We start from the raw sequence: 8,002 nt of genomic DNA on the forward strand, positions 1-8,002 counted from the left end.
CATTTTCCCTTTGAACTTACTGCCTAATATTTATCTATATCACAGACAGAACCTGATACTCTAAATTATTAGGCAATGACGTCACGAACCAGTGCAGCAACATCACGCGTTCATGTCCTTCCGCGTCAATTTATCAATGAGATGCACGCGACTTTATTCATACAACCAAAGAACGATCACAACGTTTTGTATGCATAAAAATAGTTTCATAAAAATAAGATGTGGTGTAACTGCCAATGAGACAACCCTCCACCAGAGACAAATCAACTATAGGTCAACGTAAGGCCTTCAACAATAATCAAAACCCATACCGCATAGTCAGCAATAAAAGGCCCCGAATTGACAAATGTAAAACAATTCAAACAAGAAAACTAATGGCCTAATTTATGTTAAAAAAAATTAACGAAATAGAAATATGATATACAGCAACAAACGAATTACTGTCTCTTGACTTTGGACAGGCACATACATAATGTGGAGGGGTTACACATGTTAGCGGGCGCCCAACCATCCCCTTACCTGGGACAGTGGTGTAACAGTACAACATGTGAACAAACTATATTAATCAGTTGAATAGGGCTTTAATCATTAGATTGATACAAAGCAGAATAAAGAGCTGCCCAAATGAGCGCGTGATACGCCCGTCGCTTTAACAAGAATAAAGTTCCATAACTCCTCAATGTCATATCAGAAAATTATAAAAAAAACTAAAGGGAGAATATTTAAATAAATATAAACCAGTCACCAAAATTTCATGAAAACTGCTCAAAGAACTTTTGAGTTATTGTCCGAAAACTGGAAAATCCCCCTTTTTAATGAATAAAACCCCATAACTCAGAAACGTAAAATCTAAAACTTATAAAAATCGAAAGGGAGCTCACGTCAATAGATATAAACAATTCACCAACGTTTCATGCAAATTGGTTAAAGCGTTTTTATACCCCACGCAACGAGTTGCGGAGGGTATAAGGTTTTTGACCCGTCCGTCCGTCCGTCTGTCAGTCCGTCAGTCCGTCAGTCCTGTTTCTTGTCATCGCAACTCCTCTCAAACCACACAACAGAATTTCACGAAACCTTTTTAGATAATAAGGACATACTCTGTAGTTGTGCATATCGACAGGAAATTGCGATTCAATTTTTTTCTAGGAGTTACGCCCCTTTGAACTTATTTGCTTCAATGTACTACTGCAACAGTTTGTCATCGCAACTCCTCTGATACCACACAACATAATTTCATGAAACCTTTTTAGATAATAAGGACATACTATGTAGATGTGCATATCGACAGGAAATTACGGTTCAATTTTTTTTCTAGGAGTTACGCCCCTTTGAACTTATTTGTTTCAATGTACTACTGCAACAGTTTGTCATCGCAACTCCTCTGATACCACACGACAGAATTTCATGAAACCTTTTTAGATAATAAGGACATACTATGTAGATGTGCATATCGACAGGAAATTACGGTTCAATTTTTTTTTCTAGGAGTTACGCCCCTTTGAACTTATTTGCTTCAATGTACTACTGCAACAGTTTGTCATCGCAACTCCTCTGATACCACACAACAGAATTTCATGAAACCTTTTTAGATAATAAGGACATACTATGTAGATGTGCATATCGACAGGAAATTACGGTTCAATTTTTTTTCTAGGAGTTACGCCCCTTTGAACTTATTTGCTTCAATGTACTACTGCAACAGTTTGTCATCGCAACTCCTCTGATACCACACAACAGAATTTCATGAAACCTTTTTAGATAATAAGGACATACTATGTAGATGTGCATATCGACAGGAAATTACGGTTCAATTTTTTTTCTAGGAGTTACGCCCCTTTGAACTTATTTGCTTCAATGTACTACTGCAACAGTTTGTCATCGCAACTCCTCTGATACCACACAACATAATTTCATGAAACCTTTTTAGATAATAAGGACATACTATGTAGATGTGCATATCGACAGGAAATTACGGTTCAATTTTTTTTCTAGGAGTTACGCCCCTTTGAACTTATTTGCTTCAATGTACTAATGCAACAGTTTGTCATCGCAACTCCTCTGATACCACACAACATAATTTCATGAAACCTTTTTAGATAATAAGGACATACTATGTAGATGTGCATATCGACAGGAAATTACGGTTCAAATTTTTTTCTAGGAGTTACGCCCCTTTGAACTTATTTGCTTCAATGCACTACTGCAACAGTTTGTCATCGCAACTCCTCTGAAACCACACAACAGAATTTCATGAAACTTTGTAGATAATAAGGACATACTATGTACATGTGCATATTGACAGGAAATTATGATTCATTTTTTTTTCTTATACAATTTTTTTTTCTTACACATATTTTATTTCTCCAATGACAATGTGGGGACGTGGGGTATGTGAGCGCGCTCACTAAGGTTCTTTAATTGAGTCATTGTCCGAAAACTGGAAAATCCCCCTTTTGTAATGAATAAAACCCCATAATTTGTAAACGTAAAATCTAAAATTTATAAATATCGAAAGGGAGCTCACATCAATAGATATAAAAAAAATCACCAAAGTTTCATGAAAACTGCTCAAAGCATTTTTGAGTTATTGTCCGAAAACTGGAACACCGACCTTTTGTTAATGAATAAAACCCCATAACTCGGAAACTTACAATCCAAAATTTATAAAAATCGAAAGGGAGCTCACGTCAATAGATATAAACAATTCACAAAGTTTCATGCAAATTGGTTAAAGCGTTTTTGAGTTATTGTCCGACATGTTGACGACGAACTGACATACGGACGGACAACGGAATACCATAATACGTCCCGTAAACGGGCGTATAAAACAAGTAACAAAAACACAGACCGGATATTTATTCATCCCTACAACTAAAACACACCAAGTACAGATCTGAGAGTACTCGCAGTTACTGACAGCTAGTTCAAAGCCAATAACAGCTAATAAAAAAATCGTGTATCTAAGACTAAATATTAATCAGCACACATCCGACATCCAATGGATTTAGTATAAAGACGTAGTAACAGTCAAGAGAATAACATGACCAAAGATGAAGAACTGGATCTTCCATCACTGTATTGGATACCTAAACTACATAAGTGTTCTTACAAACAACGGTATATCGTGGTCTTCCAAGTGCTCTACGAAACCTATTTCTAAATATATACATCAATTTTATCAGCAATCAAAGCCGGGCTTCAAACTTATTGTGAAACCACCTATTCTAGAGGTGGCGTGAATCAGATGTGGATACTAAAAAATTCCAAAGATCTTTTAGAGTACATACAATCCAAGACTCTTTCATCTTGCAATATTATTAAAACATTTGATTTTTCTAGTTTACACAAGTATTCCCCATTCGAAACTAAAAGACAAATTGAAAGAGTTGGTCCTGCTTTGTTTCATAAAAAATAATGGATAACGTAGATACAAGTATCCTGTCTTAGGGAGGGATAAATTCTAATTTGTAAAAAATCACTGATTCTAACAGAAAATTCACTGAAACCTGACAGTATCAAGATGCTTGATTTTTTGATTAACAACATATTTCTTTCGTTTGGAGGACGTGTTTTTCAACAAACAATCGGCACAACCAACTGCGCCCCTCTTCTTGCTGACTTGTTCCTTTACTCATATGAGGCTGACTTCATACAGAAACTTCTTAGGAAGAAAGAAAAGTCAGCAGTATCCTTTAACTTTACTTTCCGCTACATAGATGATGTTCTTTCACTAAATAATTCAAAATTTGGTGACTATGTTGAACGCATCTATCCCATCGAACTTGAGATAAAGGATACAACAGATAAAGTTAAGTCTGCCTCATATCTTGACTTACATCTAGAAATTGGCAATGAGGGTCGGTTGAAAACAAAACTTTATGACAAAAAACATGATTTCAGCCTCCCAATTGTGAACTTTCCATTTTTATGTAGCAACATTCCAGCAGCGCATGCATACGGAGTATATAATATCTTGGATGATAGCTGAGGACAAATGGAGGAGGCTCTAGAGAGATAGAAGAAAAGAATTGAAAAATACAATAATAAGTATGTTATAAATATTTAACTTATTCTACCTGTATCTAAAACTTGGTTACAAGATGTAATTTTGTATATAAGTGTGCTGAAACAACACTTTTTATTAGTGTTGTTGGTATCAATCTATGAGCACTAATGTCGACATGTTTCTTCCATGCGCAATGCTCATTTGAACATAGGTAGGCATCAAATTCATTATACCTTCACATGGAGCGTTATGGTCGGAAAATGTTGGACACAGTCACTTTTATTGTACCAGCAATGTTGATAACAGTCTTTATAAAAAAAATATACTTAAACCTCATAATACAGCTTTTGACTGTTGCTCGACTACTACATTTTCACTGACCTTGTCCAGTGGACTTTTGGTTTGTAATGGTGACTGTCTTGTGGAAGTTCAATATTTTGTTTATGAAATACTTTTATTTTCTAGAACATGTGTTTGATTATACATTTTTTTGTTTACTGTCAAGAAAGAAAGAATCAGAGAGGATGTAACGATTTCTATACATTGTTTATTTTGAAGTAAAGATAGAGACAAGACGAGACAAGACAGATGAACATGGACGTATTTAAAAACTTTGCCAACACTTTTATCAATTTTTGTACTTAAAATTTTCTGTCTTAAATTACATTAGATTCTTAATTTTTAGATTGATTGTTATTGATTATTCTTAAAATGCAAATACATATATGATGGCAATAGACAGTTTTACAGGAATTGATCAATATAATAGTTTTCATTATTATTTCTCACTTTGAAGGATATTTTTTTTAGGGACATATAGAAATTAATATACTTTTATATGTTCCCTATATTTTGAAAAAAAAACCTGCCATAAGTCTTTCAACTGTTGCACTTTAGTTGGGTTGTATGATATAATATATACATATATTTATGTACAGGACTAATGGAAAGTTTAGTACCAAGGAAGTCATAATACAGTGCACTTAGTGTTGCATGTTTATACACAATTTAGTACAACGTACATTATGGACTACCAACAATTAAAGGTATTTAAAAATTTGAAGAAGAATCATATACTAGAGGTCTAAAGATAAGACATTCCAGTATATATAACAGCGAATGTGTGTACTAAATAAGCATTTACGTTATGTCTAAAGTTTGCTCAACTCACATGAAATTAATATTATTAAGTCTTAATATATTTTACCTCCATTCATGTGAAAAATTGCATGTGAAGACTCAATTCACGTGAATAAATATTTAATGTATAAGCTCGATTAACGTTAAAAAAAATTTCACGTGATAACACAATTTGCTTGTAAAGATCGCATGCATATGGCTCTAAATAAACTCATCATAGGTACGAGGATTAAAGTTTTGTGCGTTCTTCAGGTCGATTTATTTTCTAGGTTCGTAAAACACGGTGTAGAATGGTAACGGACTTGTCGGGGTTTTGTCGGCGTTTCCGCACTAATCGGGTTCGGCAACGGACTTATCGCGTTTTGTTTCCAGACATGCAGTGTGACACAAAATGAGCCAAATAGACGAACAGAAGTCGTTAGTGTTTATGTTTATATGATCACGGAAGGCACAGATGATCTAAGTTTGCAAAATTTTTCATTTTGCTTCGGTATCACTCTTGGCTTTTTCAAAGAGCTCCACACTAAACAGGACAACCGGCCGAACACAGCTACTAGTGGTGTGGTTTCCGTTCAAATACACAGTATATTAGAATGTGGACTTTTTGTGCTCCTTTATTTCATGCAAAATACATATTAGAACCACTTGTGTGCATTCAAAAACAAAAAAATATCATATATTAAAGCTTTTTCAAAATTGCTTGGCAGCGAACTAATCGGGTTTCCCTAAAATGACGTGTTTTTTGGCAAGGAACTGTTGGGGTTTATTGAGCAAAGGACTTTTTGTGTTTTTATTGTTTTAACAGGGTAAAAAATGATGTATTCGTATTTTTTGGTTTTTTTTGGAAATGAAAAAAAAAACATTTGACATCTTGTGCTAGAATATAAAAGTCTGGAACTTATCACGGACAAGTGTTTTTTTCAATCTTGATTTTTACATTATGATAGAAAATAAAGGGACATTGAGTAAAAGTACACCGGTATGGGGTAATATCATATGCAATGCCAAACAAAACACAAATGGTAAAGGAATAAGGCTTTTATTTCTGCTCTTTCCCAGATTAACATGTGCAGGTCTATTGATGGATGTTTCGAAAAGACACATTCATTCCGGCGTAATAGAAAAGACAGGTTAATATTAATGTCTCTCGTTTAAATGCAAGGCCAAGGGCAAGGATGTTAAAAAACAATCAGCAACATTCAATTCAATTTTAGCCTATTTGACGTTACATGATTCATATATCTAAATATATATATTCATACCAAGTCTTCTTTCGACGTATTCATAATGATGCATGTATGAGTGAAGCTTTATGTTTCAGTCATGAAAAACAATTGTTGATGGAGCCGATGAATAACTGTGACGACCTAAATTATTAACCTTTTTAGTCTTAGATGCATGATTGTTTTATTAGTTGTTAGTGGCTTTGAACTAGTTGTCAGTTAACTGCGAGTACTCGCAGATCTGTTCCTAGTGTCTTTTTGTTGTTGGGATGTACAAGTACCCGGCCACGTTCACTTGTATTTTTGTCCATCTGATGAGTTAAGCCTTTTTCAACTGATTTGTATAGTTCATTCTTATGTTGGACTGTTCTACCACTGTCCCAGGTTAGGAGGAGGGTTGGGATCCCGCTAACCGTGATGTTTAACCCCGCTACATTATGTATGTATGTGCCTGCCCCAAGTCAGGAGCCTGTAATTCAGAGGTTGTCGTTTGTTTATGTGTTACACATTTTATTTTCGTTCATTTTTTTATATAAATAAGGCCGTTAAAAAGTTTTTCGTTTGAATTGTTTTACATTGTCATTTCGGGGCCTTTTATTGCTGACTATGCTCATTGTTGAAGGCCGTACCATAATTATGACGTCTTGAAAGGCTATTTATTATATTTTTTTTCTTTCTTTGACGCCTTACATCGTCGCAGAAGGGCGTCAAGGCAAAAATTTAGAATTGCCTTCCCAGACGTCATAATTATATGGACTAGAAACCTTAAATTCCTGCTATGAGGACGAGATACTGATAGAATCCCACACATTTGTTTGTGGATTAATAAAATATATCATTGCTTGATGTGTGATTAATGTATAAAGTAAGAGGTGATTAACCCAGGCGGAGTAAACACATAGACTGACTGAGAAGATAGGAGTCTCCATATTCATTTGCGCACAAAAAGTCCGGTGCTAATAACACAAAAAGTCCGGTGCCACTAATTTTTCGAAATAACCATCATTTAAGACCTTAATAGTGCATGAAACAGTTCCGAAAGAGAAAATGTCTACATTTAATGAATAAAAACCAAAAATTTACTTGGAAAAGAATACGGCATGCTTAAAACACGCTTCAATTAGACATCTTTCCATGAAAAATGTTTGTTTTCAAGTTCGGGTACCACGTTGGTGGAAACAATTTGAAATAAATCGTAGCTTCCCATGAATACATGATTAGCTAGCCAGCAAAATAAATAATTTCCCCATTCCGTGACATCACGCTTATTTGGAAATATCAATTCTGCTTTAATACAAGTTGAAAAAAATAACCACTTACGCCAAATATTGTCATCTGAAAACGCGATAAGTCCGTTGCCGAACCCGATTAGTGCGGAAACGCCGAAAAAACCCCGATAAGTCCCTTACCATTCAACACCGTGTAAAATGTATCGTCGTAATTTGGGGCTTATTTTTTTTACAAAATTGAACCAAGCTGAGTGATAATGACGAGTTATTATTCAACACTCGTTCTTGTAGATGTTTGAAACACACAAAAACCCATTTTTTTTCAACTGATATTGTCAAAATCGTAGCGGCTTGAAAACTAAATGCATTTCTGATGCTTAAACAATCAATTAGAAGGCAGCACT

General features: G+C 34.8%; 1 long non-coding RNA gene across 1 annotated transcript; it reads right to left on the reverse strand.

The window, feature by feature from the left end:
• Nucleotides 1–932: 932 nt before the first annotated feature.
• Nucleotides 933–2,407, reverse strand: LOC127727054 (uncharacterized). Its single transcript, XR_007993746.1, has 2 exons — nt 1,864–2,407; nt 933–1,693 (listed from the first exon to the last, which is right to left on the reverse strand). It is a non-coding gene; the product is annotated as an uncharacterized LOC127727054 (long non-coding RNA).
• Nucleotides 2,408–8,002: the final 5,595 nt, after the last annotated feature.

The sequence above is a fragment of the Mytilus californianus genome, unplaced genomic scaffold (assembly GCF_021869535.1).
Source record: "Mytilus californianus isolate M0D057914Y unplaced genomic scaffold, xbMytCali1.0.p SCAF_19, whole genome shotgun sequence".
Lineage (NCBI taxonomy): Eukaryota > Metazoa > Mollusca > Bivalvia > Mytilida > Mytilidae > Mytilus > Mytilus californianus.